The sequence below is a fragment of the Pygocentrus nattereri genome, chromosome 15 (genome assembly GCF_015220715.1).
Source record: "Pygocentrus nattereri isolate fPygNat1 chromosome 15, fPygNat1.pri, whole genome shotgun sequence".
NCBI lineage: Eukaryota > Metazoa > Chordata > Actinopteri > Characiformes > Serrasalmidae > Pygocentrus > Pygocentrus nattereri.
The window spans coordinates 32,794,313-32,814,888 of NC_051225.1; the positions used below are offsets into that span (position 1 = coordinate 32,794,313).

A 20,576-nucleotide genomic window follows, 5' to 3' on the forward strand; every position below is an offset into this window, starting at 1 on the left:
CAGGGTGGAGGCTTTGCTATAAGAGTACATCTCCGCTTGTAAGATTTTTAAAGATGCCCCAAATCAGTTTTTTATGCCTCATTTGCATTTTTATGACCTAGTATTCCTGGTCTGGGACACTATAAAAGATTTTCGATGGATGTGTACCCATAGAAAAAAGGCTACAAAAAAGGCCTCGTAGTATCTCCAGCAAGAACTTGGTAGACAAACTTTTCACTGCTTGTTTCTAGAGATGAAACAGTATGAAATTTTAATATCACAATTCTACTGACCACAATTATCACATTATTAGTTTCATCACATTCTTAAAATGTGCTGAAAGTGGTCAAGGAGCAGTGGTACACAAATTGAAATCATTTCACCAAGTTTTTTTACTGAAAGCCACAAATAAGGTAAAAAAAAGAAATTAATAAACGCCTGTTTTTAAAGGCAAAAGTTAAGCTACCTGGTCCAACATTCCCATACATGGCTCCAGCTGCTTAAATAAGCTTGTAAGATAGCGTGATGACGCTAACTCATCATAAAAGAAGCGTAAAGGGAAAAGTTGAGTCTGCTGGTTTTCTAAAAGTCTTGACACTTTATATAGGCTCATTTGTAGGTCATTTCAGAATATCATGATAATGGTGAAGAGGGCAAATTAAACAGCAGTGTTTTCCAATTTTCAGTTCCCCTGACAGCAAAGTAAGCTACTCAAGTTGCAAAAACTCAAGACAAGAACTCCAGACTTCATTAGTGTTCAACTATTAAGTGAACTTCAAACAAATACAAATAATGCTGTCGCATCATAGTTACACTGAAAAATCCATATAGAAGAAGGAAATTTACTGGTCTGAACAGTGCTCTTTTTCAAGAATGTGCAAATTCATTCTTAAATGGGCATTCAGCTCTGAGCCTGAGGTAAAAAAAGCAGTTTGTCCTACTCAATCAGTCCTACCAAGCATGCACATATCCTTAGTACAGCATAGTAACTCAGTGTTTTAAATATTACATTGTGTTTTTATTTGGAATTCAGTACAGACCAAGCTTAATATTACTACTTAACCTAAATCAGCTTGTCAGAGAGTATTAAAATATCCTAATTATTCTTTTAATGCTGGTGCCACTTTCCAAAAAGACATCAGCCAGTTTCTTGTTTAGATTTTCTCATTTCACCATATATGGTGTGGAAGTTACATTCTGGTGTCTCGGCTTCGTAGTTTTAATGCTGATAGTTTTTTTTTTTTTTATAAGGAGATTTAAGCCTACCTAGGAGCTTAACAGAGCTACCTACAAATACGTCCTATGACAGGACACTTCAACAAAGTAGCACAAATTGTCAGAACACATTCGCTATAAAACAGTGGGTGGTGATCACAAAGAGGACTCATAAGAATTGAAGTGTTGCCCCTTTTGCAACGATTTTCTTTCTGCACGTCCGGCAGACAGGATGAACATTTTCAATCAAGTTTACCTCTGAACTCTCAAACAAAATACAACCACACTTCAGACTTGGTGCTCTTAGAAGGCTGAAAAATATCCAGAGTGCCCACCATGTTTTCACTGAAACGAAACAAGCCCACATTGTGAGCTGTGTCTGTTTGCCTGTGTCTGGGAGAAGGGTGCTCACTTTGGTTGAAGCTACTCGGTATTTAACGTGAAACTTTCAAAGTGCATCATAATTAATTCAATCATAATTAAAACTTAAAACATTAACACTAACTGCCTGGAATTTTGAAGTGGAGTTGATTCCCCTCACTGTATGTTACTCCCAAGCTAACACACTAGTCACTATACAACAATACAATGAGATACAATCTTATACGCTGCAAAAGAACTCCTTATGTTGCATTACTTCATATCTGACTGGCTCAAATGGATATAATCAAATTTTATTTTGAGTGAAAACACACCGGATCAGACTAATTGCTGGAGCAGTTCACACTACCCTCCCCATTTATAAAGGGCTATATAACTAGCCATTCATTATACATTATCATTTAGACATTAGTGCTTTAATTGTCAAACTATGTCTTGCAGTAGCCTAAAACATTAATAGCATTTAACAGACACTCTTATCCAGAGCGACTTACAAGAAGTGCTTTGTCCATCTAGAGAAAGCATCTTGGCTAGTTACCAATAGGTTAGAGAGAAAGCCAGTCTTGAGCTCAGATACTGCTAGAAACAAAAAGTCATGGTTGATACAGAGAGAAAAAGGAACAAAATGACTATCTTGAAACTGGCTGAAATTCACAATCTTGCCACCACAGATTTGGAAAATTAATGAGTTTTAACACTGCCCTGTTCTGAATCAAACAGATGAAACTTAGACAGAAATCAGGACAGGAAAAAACATCAGTTCTCATTATGAATCATCTGTTATTTTTCTCTTTTTTTTAAGTAATGAGTCACAGATACTACATGATAAATCTTAACACTGCAGGATCTTTCACATTTTATAACCTCGATCCTTGATTTCCATCACAGTAACATCTGTACACAGCAGTTTTATGTTTTTTTTTCCTGATTTAACACATTTAAGTCTCGTATCATTAGCTAATTACTGTCCCCATTGTGAGCTCAATAAGACGTGTTAAAAAAATGTTGCGCATGATGGGCTCCAGGACTGGAGTTGGGAAATACTGTACTAGACAATGTGGATCTGAGACATTGCAAGATCTCACACTTGTACAGACCACTATGTTTAAAAAGTGTAAACTCACAAGATCAGTTCTTTAATAAAATGGGCAAGTAGTTGTGGCAAACTGGCAGCACTCTACTGTGAGCTTACATCTCTAGCATCTCTGGCCACCAAGCTGTAATTATATGGCATTGATGTCATTTGCTTTATTCAGCATCTTATGTACTTATTTATTTATTTAAACCCAATGCCTTACATGCAAGCTGCCATCTGTAGTCTGTAATCTAAGTGCTGTACTTACAAAAAAAAAGGTGCAAGGTTCATAATTTCAGCACATGGTCTTCTACAGGGATGAGCAAAGAATCTCAACATTATTAGCAAGGATGCACACTGATATCGTAATCAGATAAGTATCAGCAGATGTTGTTTTAAAAAACAGTGGCATTAGACAGATCTTAGATCTGATCAATCACAAAAGGTGATATGTGATTTATTGTTCGCCCGAAGGGCAAAATGTTTAGGCCAAACCTGGGCTACTATGCTAAAGAGTCAGCTTTTAAAAAAAAAAAATTTACAGTATTTGTGACCTTACAGCTGGGGTCAGCAACATGAAGCTCCACAGCAGAATAAGATTTTTAGGTAAAAATAAACGAATCCTCCTTTGCAGTACAATAAAGCTCTGCTGATCATTCCAACACAGTTTTAACAATAAATGGTCTTAAACACTGGAGTTATAACTGCCGATTCACCCTTTAACCCTGGAAATTGTAGCACAGACTGCTGGTCGCCATAGCAACACAGAAACGTCTTGCCTAGCTAGTAGGTAATGAAAAGGCAATGGACTTATTTGCATTTAGAAACACTCAGCTGGTTCCCTGTTAAGTTTAATCTGCAATGAGTAACTGTCAAAAACTAATAAGCCACGGAGCTGAAGTCAGCTTCTCTGCTGACAGCTTCTTAGTCAAATTCACCCATTCCACCTTAAATGGTGCAATAATTACATTCTTGTGCCTCAGGTACCATTTAAGGTGGAACGGGAAAATTCTAAAAAGAAGCTGGTGAACGTGAAGCTGACTTCAGCTTCTTAAATATCAAACACTGAGAGGCATTTCACAAGAAACTCTTCTATTTTTGAGGAAAAGTTTCCTATTAGAGATGCGAGAAAAGCAGCTATGGCTGAGCTAAAGTTTATAAAAAGTAAAATAAGGCTTTGTTTTCGCTTATATTTTTAGTTTATATTAGGACATTAACACATATTGAGACATATTTACAGCCAAGACAGTAAAACATTAACATTAATCTTATTGAAGTAAAGTACATGCGTGTAAGGTTAACACTTAATGTTAAAGCACAGGTAAAGGGAGACTATTTTTTTGACCATGTCTTTGCACCAAAGATTTCCGCTGCAAATTTAAATTGAAATTATGGTGTGCTACTAATTAGGCTTATCTTTTCATGCCTTTATTTCCAATATGACTGGGTGCTTTTCCTGTAACCATTTTTGGCATTTACATGCCTATAAAGTTGACCTGCAAGACCACAATTTGGAAATAAGCATGTGCTCCTATTTTAGTCCCAAGTACCTAGACAGAAGTAAATTGCAATTCTGCATTCCTTTCAGGGATACATTTCTTTCCTGTTTTGTAAAACAGAAGAGCTTTTTGTTCATTATAAAAAATTCCAATGGGAATTTGCACAGACAAGTTGTGAGCAGACTGGTTGTGTGACTTTATTAACAGCCTGACAAACATCATGCCTTGTACATCTTGTACAACTTGGGCCTGGAAAACATTTTATTAATAGGAAATAACTGATGTCTAGTTAAATGTTACATATCATCACTGCCCAATTAAAACAAGTATCTCCAGAATGGTAAATTTACAGGGGAGGACAAAAATGTTCTTTACTGTCAATATATGTTAATGTAAAATTATTTTATTGGAGCATTTCTACTGATCCAATCTTCAGGAAATGGTCACACAATGTGCAGAGCAGCTGCTGGACTCAAATGATGTAGAAAAGCAAAAATCAAAAACTAAATGGAGCTGTTTTTCTTTGGACAGCAATGATGTGTTTGATTCCAGAGCTCTACAGTGAGAACTGATATGGCTCCTTATGACCTTTTAACACAACTTCTAAGTAACCCCAAAGTTTGGGGCCCCCTATGCAGCTTAGCCACCTACAGCACCATTTCTGAAAGCAAAAATTTGGTTCATTCACTGTCACCTGATCTTTGTCCAGAAATATTCAAGGCTACAATGGTTCCTTTTCCAACTGTCAGGGACTGGCATGCAGCTCATGAAGATACAGTAATTGGGTTCACATGCTTTGTAGCAGCAGCAGCATGAGCCTGTCCATGTCCTTCAAGATTTCTAGCCAGAAAGTGAAAGGGAACAGACTTGTAGGGTGCAGAACCTAAAAGTGTACACATTTGTGAAACTGGTTTTCCACTACAGATATAGCAACCCTTCAACGCAGCTGGTCATCATAGCGACACTAAACAAAACCAGCTTGAGGGGAAGGAGACAAATTTGGTTTGAAAAAGACAAAATACTGCTGAAAAAAACAGGACCATTTGAGAAAAACAACATCAGAGTTCAGACAACAGGACAATTCTGGTTGCTCAAAGGCGATGCAAGAGGCTATGCTAACCTGTTTAGCGAAACTCTCCAACCAATCAGAAGCCTGCAGTACATTTGCACCACCTTTTGGTATCAGCTCAGCTGACTTGCCTAATGAAAAAGCAAAAAGGGCAAGTCGAGCAGAGAGCCATACAGTGTAAAAATGGCTTAAGTGGGGTGATGACAAAGTACACTCTTAAAAAGAGAGATGGTTCTTCTAGGGTCCTTTAGTAAAGATGATGATTCTGTTAACAACCATTAACACTCAAAGAACCACTTGCATGTTTAAAGGGTTCTTTGCCTTATGACGAAACAGCTCTTCAGATCGATGGAGAATGTGTTGCATATGGTTCTATATAGACCCTTTTTGAAAACTGTTCTGTATAGCAACTACTGGCTCAAGCTTGGCATCACAACAATGTCAGGACCGCTTCTGGTACTAGATAAAAATCTTAAATTGCCATTTTTAACAATTTTTAAATTGCCTTGTAACAATACATAAACCTTTCTTGGGGCTATATAGAACAATTTCAAAAAAGGTCCCAGCTCTAAATAATATTTACAACTACAGGACCACATAAAACCATCACCTTTACTAAAGAACCTGTGAAGAAACATCTTTTTTTGTCAAGTTTGTAACAATACAAGAACCATATTTGGTGCTATACAGAACCATTTCAAAAAGGTTCCATGTAGAACAATATACAGCACATTCTCCATCAATCTGAAGATCTAGATCACCGAGCAAGAAACCACTTAAACATGACACGCTTCTACGCAGCTTAGCTAGCAGCTCTAAATAATATTTAGAACTACAGTTCCAAGTAAATCCACTGTCTTTACTAAAGAACCTTTAAAAACATATTTTTAAAAGCGCAGTGTCAGAAACCCTTGACGAAAGCTGAAATATTCAGCACTGACAGTGAGACGAACAGTTAGCTTTATTAAGACGTTGCCAGTCAAAACGCTTGCAGATGCCGTCTTCATCCGAGCGGTTTACTGTTACGCCTAACCTGAAACGACGTGGCGAAGCGCACAGCCCCATAAATAACCTAAAAACACATTTCGTGCTGGTCAATTTGAGCAACTGTACCCCGCACTGGAGGGAAAAGGTAAGCCTCGAGTACTAACTGCAGTGTCAGCGAGTTATAACGTGTTAGCTAATAGATTTCTCAACGGCGCCTCCACCACGAAGTTACACCAAAAGCGGAGCAAACTATTCAGCGGCATGTTTCTGACACCTCGCTGACAGGTCGAAACGTTACCAGCCAGCACTTTTTTAACGACTTAGTTAAGCTGACACAAACGCAGGGGCTACTTTTAACTGCTCACAAGCAACACTTTAACGCACTGAAGTGGACTCAGGCGAGCTGGTTTAGTCCAATTCCTTGACATTTATGCCCACGTCAACCGAGGATGCTAGCAGCGCTCGAATGCTAGCTAACTAGCCGTTAGCTAACTCAGAACCTCAGCTAAACTTTTTCCACAGTGAGCAGCGGCTTGACTTCTACCAAACGCGCCCGCTAACACAGCCCAACCGACACACGGTGGCCTTAATAACGCTCTAAAACACCTGTCGGCGCTAAACACGAGCTCTAAGAGATTTAAGAGCTGGCTTGGAAGTTCTTAAAAGCGCGCTAGCTGTAGCTGTTGACACGGGATCAACCGTGTCGTTAGCCGGCTAGCTAACTTCGCTCTATCCTTACCAGGAAGTGCCAGCTTAGCTTCCACACAGTCGGTCCGCGCTGGAACTCGAGTTAGCGCCTCAAGTCGGTCCAAGGTCGAGCTTCAGCTCACTTCTCCGACTTCGGTCTTGTGCGGCTTGCCTAGCGCGCAGAATTACGGAGGGTACTCCAAGACTGTTAACGGGTGAGAGATGTGCGCTTCCGCGGACCAATTTTCTAGCTCGCCATTCCTGAGGTGTAAAACACACATCCCAGCATGCCCAAAGGAAAGGGGCGGGCTGCCACAGACGCACGGCAGCAACACCAGCGAGAGATCAAGTTAGCAGCAGCGCCAGCACGCAGAGCCGCTGCCGGGAGCTCTCTGTGGCACTGAAGTCCTGTGTGTCGCAGCTTTTTACGGCGCCTTTTTTCTTGTCGAAATAGCCGAAACTGAGTCTAAAACACACGCTTCCTGTTGGAAAAGTTGAGCTTGCGTAACTTTCTCCGTAGCGCGATGCTACACTGAGATTTGCTACTTATGCGAAGTTTCCGTTCCACCTTAAATGCGGCGGCTGCTACATGCACTATTTTAAGGTGGAACGAGAATTCTACTTCTAAGTCTACTTCGGCCTCGTCGAGCTCAGACCAAAAGTTTTCCAAGCGGTTCATATGTATAGCTAAGCGCACAACTGCTTAAACCGTAAATATGTTCTTTGTGTGTGTGTTTTTAAATAAAGCTAAAAAGTCTAAAAGCACGTCAGTTAACTACCTCTCGCAGCTAAGCAAGTCCGAGGCCCTGCGTACAAATTAGCCCTCAGATGACCGAGCACTGATTTTATGTATTTTCCTTTTAAGCCGCTTCTTAAGGAATCCTCTGGCCACAGAATGCATCATATTTTATGTGGATTTTGAATCAATTTAGCAAATTTGGAATCTGGCTTTCAAAGGTTCTCATCATAATCTTATTTTGGAAGTGTTACACATGCATGTAGCACACTGAATGGACCAAGTACACAGACTGAACGACTATTTAACAAAGATACACATGAAATAAAAATACAGTAAAGGCTCATTAAGAGCCTGTGTGAGAACAGATAAACAGATGTGTGAATATCTGTTCATGTGCAGATAGGAATGTCTATACGTATGCAGGTCTCAGTAGACTTTAGACTGAAGACTAATATTTCAGAATGATATGGACATTTGTTAAAAAAATACCATTTGTACAGCTGTGCAGATAAGCGTTGTGTTAGAGGAGGAGTTGCACTGTAACACAGTGAGAAGGTACTATTTGTTGGGTTCAGTTCAGATTTAAAGTGTGACTGTCCACTGTGGTTAATGAGCGCTGCAACTCTAGGGAGAAGCTGTTAGCATGTCGGGTTGTGCCCTTCTGAAATTTTCTCTTTGTGATTTTCATTCTTTAAATAAAATATTCTGTAATATCATTGAAATATTATTTGATGTTTTATGTATGAATAGTAAGTAATTTTAATGTTTTAAATAATATATATATTAGCCTGTGTGCATATATATATATATATATATATATATATATATATATATATATACACATACACATAGTAGAAAAGTTTTTCCATTGTAAATTTACATGTTTTTGATATAAATGATATTAAAAATTAACACCATTATGTGTTCAATTTATATCTTTGCATATATTTTATGTGCACATTTTATACATATATATATATATATATATATATATATATATATGTGTGTGTGTATGTATATGTATGTGTGTGCATGTGTGTGTATATAGACACATAGTGCACCTATATATATATATATATATATATATATATATATATATATATATATATATGTTCAATAATATTATGCATATAGTAGGAAAGGTTGCACAAAAAGGATTTGATAGGTACTTTAAGAGCTAAAGCATGTGTGTTGGGAGGCCTATAGTTGCACTTTTGTCACATTTATGAAAAATGCCTGAAAGTTGTGTAGTTTTTCTTCAGTTAGTGTAATTTTCTACTGCCAAACATGTTTCTGAATAAATGTGACATTATTACAGCCCTAATATTTACTTGAAAGATTGCTAAAAAAGTAGGCTTATGGTTTCATTACTGTCTGTGAATGACAATATACATTAACGTGCATCAAACTCAATGGCCTGTTGGGAGCTCATCATACAATTAGCAAGAACCTTCTAAAAAAACTCAATTCAGGTTCCACTGGTGATTTTTTAGGCTTAGTGTTGGTCCAAAAGCAACCTAAAGTGTTTTAAAGTGACTCTGCATAAAACTTGCCGGCCAGCTTCCTGTATTGTAGGCTATTCAGTGTTTATTAACTAAATATGATTCATTTCATTTTGGACAATGACTACTATGGCTTGGCTCAGTGGCAAGAAGTCCTAGGTTAGGTTATTATGATCGTCTCAGGGCACAACAAACCATTATGGCTTTTTTGTTCATGCTGACATGACTTTTTTGTTTTTTTTGAGGGGGGGGGGTTGTTGTTTTGTTTTGTTTCGTTTTGTTTTTGTTTTTTGATCATTCTTTACCATCAATTCCATGAATGATGTCAGCAATAGGTTGAACTTTAATTTCACAGTAAACATTGTACAAAATCAATTATTATATGTTCTAATTGAAATTTGACCAGGTTTAAATGACACTGAAATGAATTACAGAGGAATTCAGCTAATAGAACTGATGTGAGTAATATACACATTGTTTCAAAGCAGGGATGGAAAACATAACAATATTTATTGTCATTGAGATGAAGTACCTCACATTCACATAACAATTATGTTTTGCATAGATATCATCAGTATTTAAAGAACACTGAGCAACTGCATATTTCACTACAAAGAGAGCAAAAAAGTCCGGTTGAATTGGATTTAGTGCAGTATGTGAAACATCACTAGTGCTTTTTTTGTCTGTTCTAACTTTTGAAATCTCAGAATATTGTGATGCATGTACTGTATGGAAAAAATGTCTTGCAGTATTGTGATATAATAAATGTGATTTTGCCATGATGTTCACCTGTATTTCAGAGTTAATTAACTGTAAATGTATGCTCTATGTTTGTCCAATATGTTCAATTCAGCAAACATACAGTAATTGTAACATTTATATGTGCAGAGATGTGTTCTCCATGGAGGACATGCTCTTAGGTTTACTTAGAAAATTGAAATGTAAGTTGACCAGGACAGCCCAAACATTTGCATATAACTGTATGTACAGTACAGCATGGGGCCTGTAGGTGAGAAAATCTGTGCAGTGACTGTTCACAGACTTTACTGAGCACTTTAAATTTGCAGTAACACGTTATTTGTTGCCTGCTATCTTGCTTGCATGTTGAATTAGCTTGAATTTCGAAATAATACGTCTGAATTTCTTTATTTCAGGCCAAATTCAAGTTCTTCTTAATAATTTTACAGGAATCCTGATAAATTCACGACTCTGCATGTGCTGTTCAAGGCAAACAATGCTCAAAGAAATATCTCACTAGGCAAGTCCTTTATTTTAAGTCAGGAATAAGCTTGATTTAGCATGCTGAAATTGAGTACAGCAGGTTGACATGAGATACCTTATCTTGCATTTAATCAGACGATGCATTCTAAAGCTTTTTTTTCTTTCTGTATGACAAAGGAAACAATATTATTCACCTCTGTTTTGACAGTTGATAATCAACAAGTGATGTGTGCGGATTTTTTTCCCGCCTGACACTTCAATAGCGCAGCTGCTAACCTTCGCACAAATACCATATAAAAAAGGTAAAGCACACGGTGTGTGTTTTCTCCTCTTCTTCAACAACGGCGGAAGATTAAAAGAAACATCTCTGGAAAATCTGTCAATTCTGTTGGCGAATAATGCTGGGTTGGATTTTAATGGTACGAGTTATATTGGGCTCCCTCAACACCCACATTTTCTCTCAATGAGATCAATGCCTTGCCATGACAGATAGGGACTGTCTTTAGTATCTTCAAATTTTGGGTTTCTGAGGGAATAATTAGATGGATGGATGAGAGGCAGTACTTCTGACTGTAAAAGGGAGCTCCATCAAGACGCTCTGGTTCAACATGCGAGTCTGTTTTGCTGAAATCTGTCTAATAATCGTGTCGAATCTCTATTGTTCTAAAAGTAGCACACACTGCCAGTGCCGTATTATAAACGTATTGTAAACTTTTTTTCTCCTCGCTGATATTATTTGTTTTGCCGCAAGGACTTTTGTTTGATTTGGGATTTTTCTGGAATGCAGATTAGATTCACTTCAGGTTTTTTCCCCCTTTTTTTCCTGCTACAAACTTTAGAGTCTGGCTTATCGTTTCAATAATACAACACATTTTTACAAGTATAAGAGAGAGGATCACGTTATAGTGGGAAAAAAACAAAGCATGACTCTATATTATTATATCTGTCGATAAAAATCAATAACCGAGGATCTGCCTGAATGACTTTTTGTGTGTGCGCTTGCTTGCACGCCTCATGAGATGCTTCTTAGTCAAACGTTCTTTTTCTTTTTAAAATATATTAACTGAGGCAAAACGACAATGATAAAAGTCCCCGAGGGAGGCGAAGCATTTGTAATCTTTTGCTTTTGAGCTTGGCAGTGGAGAATGAAGATGCAGAGGTTATGTATGGTTTTTCAGTGGTCGGCTATAGTTAAATGTATAATGATGCTTAAAATTGTCAAGAACTTCAACCCCTTTAAATGGCCAGGGCCCACTAGTGTGCCCAAAGTTTTATTGCCCACACCTATAATTTAAGAAACGCTCAACCAGTTTGCACTAAAGGCCCTGTAGTTACTGAATAATAAGACTTAGTATCAAATCAAAGCACCTGTATTGTCACATCACAGTTACACAGGTGCGAAGGTGAGTAAAGATCTTAGGTGTATAGCCCCCTTGTAGTACTTAAATAGATATATATATATATATATATATATATACACATATACACACACATTATGCTCTAAATATATGCACATATACACAATATACACATTAGTATGTACACAGTATGGCACCATTCCAATGTACAGTTTTTGTACAATAATATAAGTTATGTACATTTATGGCATTTGGCTGACGCTCTTATCCAGAGCGACTTACAATTTGAACATTTTACACAGGCAGGCCAAGGCGGTGTTAGGAGTCTTGCCCAAGGACTCTTATTGGTATAGTGTAGGGTGTTTGCCCAGGTGGAGATTAAACCCCAGTCTACAGTGTAGAAGGCAGAGGTGTTACCCACTACACTATCCCAACCAGTTGTACACATCACCATATATGCAGTTTGCGAGTCTGAGGCAGATAAATTAGATGCAGGGTAGTATGTACCAAGCCTGGGATTTTAAGGGGATAAATGAGTTTGTCCTGTGCTTTCTTTCATGTAAATTACAAAGCCTAAATCATGTGACTACAGGTGGGCCTGTCAGATTATTACATACTCTCAATGATTTGAGCTGATTGCAGTTACTATATACAGTTTTTATATTTCATAATCATTTGTTTACATCGCAGCAACCACAATGTGATTTTTCTCCATGTAGATTTAAATAATAAATGAATGCATAAACCGCATTATCTGAGACAAGTCATTGAACACAACATAAGAACCTACAACAGGTGCATGAGTTCATGTGGAACTCCACCAATTTTCAAAAGTTCTGCATAATTATATGGTTGAGATATAAACAAAGTCATGCAGAGTGGTTTGCTGTGAAATGTTTCATTCTAGACAAAAATGAATAAAGTCAGAATTGTTGTCGATAGGAACCACACGTCTGAACGCCTCTTAATGCTCCCTCACACAAAGTTATTACATGAAATGGTTCTGAATATTCAGCCTGTTGTCTGAGACATTGTTTTATGGTAGTTTTATAATAAAGATTTGGTCTAAAACATGTTAATCGGTTTATTTTATTCATGGTGGAGGTTGTATATATCAGCATTACATGTAAAAACTTAGAAGGCACGTGTAGGTTTATTGGTGGTTTTGGATAGTAAATAAAATGGCTATATTTCTGCTGTAGTTATGGTGACCCCTGGTTCCTATCACCACCACTGTGAAGAAATCTGAGTGTGTCAGTTTCTCTATGCTTAACCATTTCACACCAAACCGATCAAAATAACTCGGATTACATCTCAACCACTGAATTATGCAGACATTTTGAAAAATCGGTGGAATTTCACTTTAAGCGTTGAGCTCTAAGAGTTTCTGTCGCCAGTTGGAAGTTTTCTGTCTTTGCAGCTAAAGCCAGACAGTTTAGCTAATCATGGTGAAGCAAAAAGTGACCAATCACTATTACATGACAAATAATTGCACCAGAGTGTAAACTACAGTCGTTTATAAATGAGTCGGTTGATATGTTTTGGAATTATCTCAGTATGTTAAAGCACTATGGAGATTGGTTGGTTACTTTTACTAGTATTTACGTCTCACTGTTACCGTTTATTCTGGTGGCCACAGAACGAGTTTTTTTTTGCGCCCATTGTTAGCTCTCACAAGAATGAAAAGAAAGTTTTGTTTGACTCTAAATATGATTTTGTGTTATTGTAGACATGAATGTGACCAACCATTACATAATTAGGTCAACCATCCAGAGCAATGGACAGTGTAGAAAAGAGGTGAAGAAGAGGGTGCAGGCAGGAAGGTAGTGGGTGGAGACGGGTGTCAGGGCTGATGTGTGACAGAAGGAGAGCAGCAAGAGTGAAAGGGAAGGTTTACAAGACAGGAGTGCGTCCTGCTATGATGTATGGTTTGGAGACTGTGGCTCTGGAGATGAAGATGCTGAGATTTTCGTTGGGAGTGACAAGGATGGACAAGATTAGAAATGAGCAGATCAGAGGGACAGTGAAGGTGGAGCAGTTTGGAGATAAAGCCAGAGAGGCCAGGTTGAGATGGTTTGGACATGTGTTAAGGAGGAATAGTGGATTTATTGGTCAAAGAATGTTGGAAATGGAGCTGCTGGGTAGAAGGAGAAGAGGTAGACCTCAGAGAAGGTTTATGGATGTAGTGAAGGTGGACATGGAGATGGTTGGTGTGAAAGTAGAGGAGGCAATGGATAGGGCAAGATGGAGGCAGATGATCCGCTGTGGCGACCCCTAAAGGGAGCAGCCGAAAGAAGAAGAAGAAGTAGACATGATCGTGACCATAGAACAGCTAACTATTTCCATTTATTATGAAAAACCTGTTGTAGTGTTGGCTAGTAACTTACTGTAGATAGCTACTGTAGCTAACTAGTTAGCTAATTTGTCGTTAGGTTAGCTAACTGCTACACTAGCTAACCTAGCAAGGTTTGCAAGACTTGTTAACTTACACGATTCTACACAAAAAAACGTGGTTCTTCAACGGTTCTTTAGTAAATATAACGGCTCTTAACTATATAGACCATAGAACGCATTTGCATGCTTATATCGTTCTCTACGTGTTTCTTCAGATTGATGGAGAATGTGTTGTAACGTTATATTGAAATGGTTATGTCCTATAGCACCAAAGAGGGTTCCATTTTTACAAGCCTGACATAATAACAATAGCACCGTTTCAGCATGAAAAGAACCATTAAAGCATGCCGACATTTCTTTCAGTGAGCTATTGTCTTTACCAGCTAAAGAACCTCTGAAGAGTGAGTGCAATCGTAGCTAGCAGCTGTATGATTCAGATCATAGCCTAGCTAAGCTAACTAGCAACCAAGAACCCTATTATCTGAAGTATTGTGAAATATTTCTCACCTTCAGGTAGACTTTCATCCTCAGTTTGACCCTTTCCTGGACTTCCAGGCTGGCCCTGAACTGCAGGGCTGCAGTCATGGAATGTTTGAGTGGCTCACAAAAAGCCTAGGCTAAGCTGTCAGGTAGCTATGGAAGTTAGCGGTAGGCCCAAGGTTTGCGTAAGAGTAACTTACTGACCAAAAAAACGGTACATTTGTCCTCCAGGTTAAGGTGGCACTGCACAGCAGCAGCTCCCTGGAAAAAAAAAAACATGCTTACAGAAACTTTAAGGCAGAACTGAAGTATTTCTAAAGTGCTTTACACTGTCACCCTAATTACAGTGAAGTCAGAAATTAAATGAAACATAGGACCCTCAACATTTAATTAATGGTGTGTTTAATTAATTATCTCCTGTTTCTAAATTAATTATGTATCTATTTGTTTGTTTGTTTACTTAATTATGTCACATTTTGTCCCCCATAAATTCTCTGTAAATCTGTATAATGAACCACCTCAGTGAACTCACCTTTCATGTGCGTCTGTAGACATGAATACAATCCATGGCTTCTTGTTCTGTAAGGGCAGGGGTGCTAACAGTAGCGGACAGCTAAGGGCATCCCAATAAGCCAAGCTCACTTTTAAGTATCTAAGTACAGTGTAGTGTTGAGAATGTCTTGCTGCTTGTGTGTGTGTGTGTGTGTGTGTGTGTGTGTGTTGGTGGGTGGGTGGGTGTGGGTGTGTTTGTACTTTTTCAGGACAAAAGTGTTTTAACTATAGGTAAAAGGATGTATGTATGTGTATATATATACATATATATATATATATATATATATATATATATATATATATATATATACATATTAACAAATAGACATGAGACGAATACTTGTAAGTATATATGTTCAATGTCTTCTCCTAAACATGTATATACTTATGAGCATACATCTCATGTCTATTTAATAGATATTAAATAGTATAGACAGTATACTTATGTACAACACTGAGCAAAAAAAGACCACCCTTTCAGTTACATCTGAGCAAATATCCTGCCAAAATTTAAAATGAAATGAAATGCCTACATTTGCAATTTCAATTTTCACATGAGCATGAGTCATTTGTGACTAAAATAAAAATACATTGAAAACGGCTATTTGTCATTTCATTTTAGTCATTATTCTGGTATTTCATGGCCAAATCTAAAATGAAAAAGCTAATAGACAAAAGAAAATACAAGCTTCACTTTGGCTTTGGCTTTTCTTCGTGAAATGCAGAATTCGTGTCAAAACTAAAATCAAAATGCGATGTTTACGTTGTTATTTCTTTTTTTCATAGCGATAGGCTGCAAATCCCACAAAATGAAAATGAAGATGCAAAATGGATAAATCAACAGCAAAGTGCCAGTCTGTGATTCAGTTTTCAGCGCTGACGCGCTTTAACTGTCAGAATGAAAAGGCAAATGTAAACGAACATCAGAGCCACCTGCTGGAGATTAACTTTTCATTTTTCACTTTTCATTTTCTTTTTCAAACTGACCAGCATGCAAATATATGTTAATTAGCACCGGGCGGGGCTACGGGATATATTTTAGGACATCCCCAACCATCTGAGAAAAGACATCGTCATGTCTCAAATCTGGTGACCAAACGGCCTCAGAGAAAAGGTATCAGACCAAACAGCCTCAGAAAAAACTGTGAAAATGTTATACTGGCATTTATATTGAGATACACAATAGTTTTTCTAAGTTATACAAACCAGTCTATGCTCGACCAGCCTTGCGTTTGGTTTGATACCTTTATCTGACGGCACTTGGTCTGATGTTCAGTTTCACCAGATCTGTGTCATGACGGTGTTTCTTCTGGAGACTCAAATTCTTTTTTCTTGAGGAATGATGGCAATTCTGACAGCAGAGGATGTCCTAAAATGTACCCTGTAGTCCCGCCCAGTGTAAATGAACATATATTTGCATGTTGGTCAGTTTGAAAACGAAAATGAAAAGTGGAAAATGAAAAGTGAATCTCCAGCAGGTGGCGCTGATGTTCGTTTACATTTGCATTTTCATTCTCACAGTTAAAGCGCGTCCACGCCAAAAACGGAATCACAGACGGTCACTTTGCTGTTGATTTATCCATTTTGCATTTTCATTTTATTTTTGTCAGATTTGCAGCCGATCGCTATGAAAAAGAAATAATAACGTAAACATCACATTTTGATTTTAGTTTTGACACGTATTCTGCATTTCACGAAGAAAAGCCAAAGCCAATGTGAAGCTTGTATTTTCTTTTGTCTATTAGCTTTTTCATTTTAGATTTGGCCATGAAATACCAGAATAACAACTAAAATAAAATGACAAATAGCCATTTTCAATTTATTTTTATTTTAGTCACTAACGGCTCATGCTCATGTAAACAATGAAATTTCAAATGTAGGTATTTCATTTCATTTTCAGTTTTTGCAGGATTTTTGCTCAAATGTTTGGAAAAAGAAATGGCAAGAGGTTTGCATTTCCATTTTATAGTTTTAATTTTCATTTGTTTTTTTGGCTGGATTTGCCTCCCATACCAACAGTGTCCTTTGTTTGTGCCCTGACTCAGCCTAAGCTCACATGAAGAACGCTGATGAAATTCAAGCAGGAAATGCTAGTGTTCCCATTGCGTTTGTGTGAATGAGGCATGGACAAACACGAACACGTTCATTTCAGCTGTGTTTTTTATTCCTGGCTGACACTGTGCCCACATCCCTATGCGCAGTGTAGCTCAGTGGAATGTGAGAGTGTGTGTCATGTGGGGACTGTCATGCATGTCTGTGTGTACATGTGTGACAGACTGTATGTGGTAATGTATGTATATGTTCAGGGAGCGATGGGTGCTGGTGCAGAAACCGCAAACACACACACACACACACACACACACACGCACACACACGCTCCATTGTGCAGGTGGATGTTCACGTCTCCTCTCACTGCTCTCTCATCTCTGCACAGTGTGTGTTGAACATGTCGCTGTAAAACGTCTCAGATCAGTCCCGTCTCTCTCTCAGACTCACTGTATCCATTCTATAAAGTACCTAATAGTCATGGAGAAACTGGGCGAAATGCACCTTAAGAATAAATGCCTTTTTGTGTAAAGCTAAATCATAACTGCGCATGAGTTTAGCTTGTAGAGGATGATGGTGCATAAACCTCCACACAGACAGACTTCAAATCTGTCTTCTTGCCCCACTATTTGAGCAGGAAGCCGTCCTGTTGAATCAGTTTGTTTGAAGTTGTACATACTGTAGAATTTATATGGCAGAAATTTCAGATGCAATTACACCACAGCCATTCAGTACATGTGGTGAGATTCGATTTGGCCCCATCATTTGATCAGCATAGAAAATAAGATGAGGGGGGCATCTCATCCTAGAGGCCTTCCTTCCTCAAGTTACCCTGCTTCACACAAATTAAAGTACTTTAATACGGAAGATATCTGAAATAAAAGTGAAACTAACCCACAGGAAAGTATCGGATGATACATGTGGGGTTCATTATGATATCTGAATCATATCTGTATCGGCAGACGTTTGTTCAAGATTATCGGCATCAGACAGATGTTTAGATTAGACCAATATTTCCAACTGATATTTGAGGATTTAGTTGGTTAATTTAGATGGTTTAGTTAGTAAGGGTGTTTAGGTGACCCTGAACCACTGTCCTAAGATGTCTGCATTTTATTCATTTTACTGTCTTTGTAACACTAAAGAAATACATGTCATATTTCTGTGCAATGCTAATCTATGTAGTTGTAGTCCCACTTTCTCAGTTTTATATGTTTCTATGCATCAACAGTACATGAAATATATTGGACATCAGTATTGGCCCACTATTTCCATTTCAGTGCATCCTTTCCCATATTGTACATTTTCTTTTGTAGGATAGTTTATATGTTCACTGAGATCCACTTATGATCTTTATTTTTTATTAATGTACAAAAAATAGTCATATTTTTACATGACGGTTTTTCCAACCTCACTTTATCCATTAGAATTTAAGACTCTTCTGGATACTGTGCAATTAAGACTTATGTGTACATGACATCTATTCTATTATATTCATTTTATATGTAGTCAAAAAGTTAAGAGAATCAAGTCAGCCATCTTCTTTGCACCAAACAAGAATGCATTTTTATAGTAATAATATATGCTTTTGCAAAGAGTCTGTATACTGTGCACAGATCTGTTCATATTGTGACTTCAGTACTGGACGTAATCCAGGAAACATTGAGGCAGTAGACTTATCTCAAGATTCATTCAAAACTATGTACATCTCAGTGGGTTCATGCACTCTAGCGGTCAGGATTCCTGCGCTGACTCAGCCTAAGGTGGTAATAACCATGGTAACCTAGTTGAATGGGTAGGACACTATAGGGTCTATGTGAAGATGTGTAGCTGACTCACTTTTTCAGGATATATTTGCAAATATCTTGCTTTCATTCTAGCTAAAGTAATAGGAAACCATATTAGAGATATTGCATCTATGTTCTTTCAAACTATGCAAAAGGTCAACACAAACATTTATGACTGACTAAAGTAGAAATATTCCAGAAATCTACTGACGTACAGCAACAACTTATTTTTCTTTACTATTCACCACTGCATGCTACCCAGACTGTTACACCAGGCCCATATACAACAGCCTTACCAGTGTTAAACCACCACTTAAAGCTATGGCCCATTCAAAAATCACTGAATGAGCATATTTTATGTGCATACGCCAGTGTTTGCTTCACTTTGTGTGTGTGTAAGCATTTCGGTTACAGTACTTAAAATTCAAGTCAGCATGATGTACTCAGCAGTTCAGCAAGTAGATATTGCTTGATTTTATAGAGAGGCACACATAATCCAGTGATATTAGACGACATGAAAGGATGAAGGGAAAATACAAAACTGTATTTAACATATGATCATATGCAAAAGTTTGGCCACTCGAGTCAAAAGACGTGCGTTGTTGATTTTCTAAACAAAAACAAGTAAACACATCATCTACAGAGAACATGCTTCGGCACATTTTGAATGTACAGTTGCAGTTTATTTGATTCATTTGACAGATGTTATGGCACATTTTATATTTCATGTTTTTTTTTCCAGTATGTTAAAATCAGCAAATGAACTGAAATGATTAAATGAAAGTGCTTTTTTAAAGTTTCCTCACTGTAGAGGACGTGTTAACTTGTTTTCACTTAGGAAATCAACCATATGTGTCATTTGACTGGGGGTGCTCAAAAGTTTGCATACAACTGTATTGTCACTGTCGGAATAAAACATTCTATTTTCATTTTTGCCATTTATTGAATATTTGTTTCTTTATTTGCAAAACTTGGAAACATAATATGGCCATAATATGTCTTAAACTTTCTCAATATTACTTGTGAAAAAATGCTTGTTACATTAACGTGCATTAAAACTTGCATTTTCCTTCTGATATAAATGTACCATTTTGGAGATATGAAATCTTGGTTTTGTCATTTTTTATTTTTTGACATAGTTAAAAGAAAGCAACATTTCATGATGAATGCACCAACGTAAATGGTCCAAAATTACCTATGAAAATATTATATGGAAAAATATTACATATAAATGGAGAAATATTTTTCTTGTAAAGTTCCCTTTCTGAAGATAAGAGCTTTTGTTCCAAAAGCAGCAATATATATATATATATAAATATAAAACGTCTACTTATGTTAATTACTTACATGTGAAGGGTCAGGGGGTTCAGCTTCCTCCCGGCTATGGTGGCTGTCTGCATTTTCACACTCTGTGAAAGTTCTTCAGCATGACTCATCATAGTCTCTTTTTGGCCTCCCTGAAGGACTGTCGTTTTACAGCAAATTCCGAATGGAACTCCCTGAAGTCCCAGGCTTTATGCGGCTCCAAAGCATGCCGTGACTTTGCTCCAAGGACTAACCACTGTCTAAACTTTTAAATTTGGTGCCATTTGACGTTGCTGGCAT

General features: G+C 37.6%; 1 protein-coding gene across 3 annotated transcripts in view; it reads right to left on the reverse strand.

Moving 5' to 3' along the window:
* nek7 (NIMA-related kinase 7) overlaps positions 1–14,684 on the reverse strand; it is an 83,508-nt gene extending 68,824 nt beyond the window's left edge. Inside the window, exon 1 of one of the 3 annotated variants that reach the window (XM_017702426.2) lies at positions 14,614–14,684. The gene's annotated coding sequence lies outside the window, so the exon portion shown is untranslated. Of the gene's footprint in view, positions 1–6,944; positions 7,258–14,613 lie in introns of those variants that run through there. The other 2 variants (XM_017702427.2, XM_017702425.2) reach the window with 2 other exon arrangements.
* Positions 14,685–20,576: the final 5,892 nt, after the last annotated feature.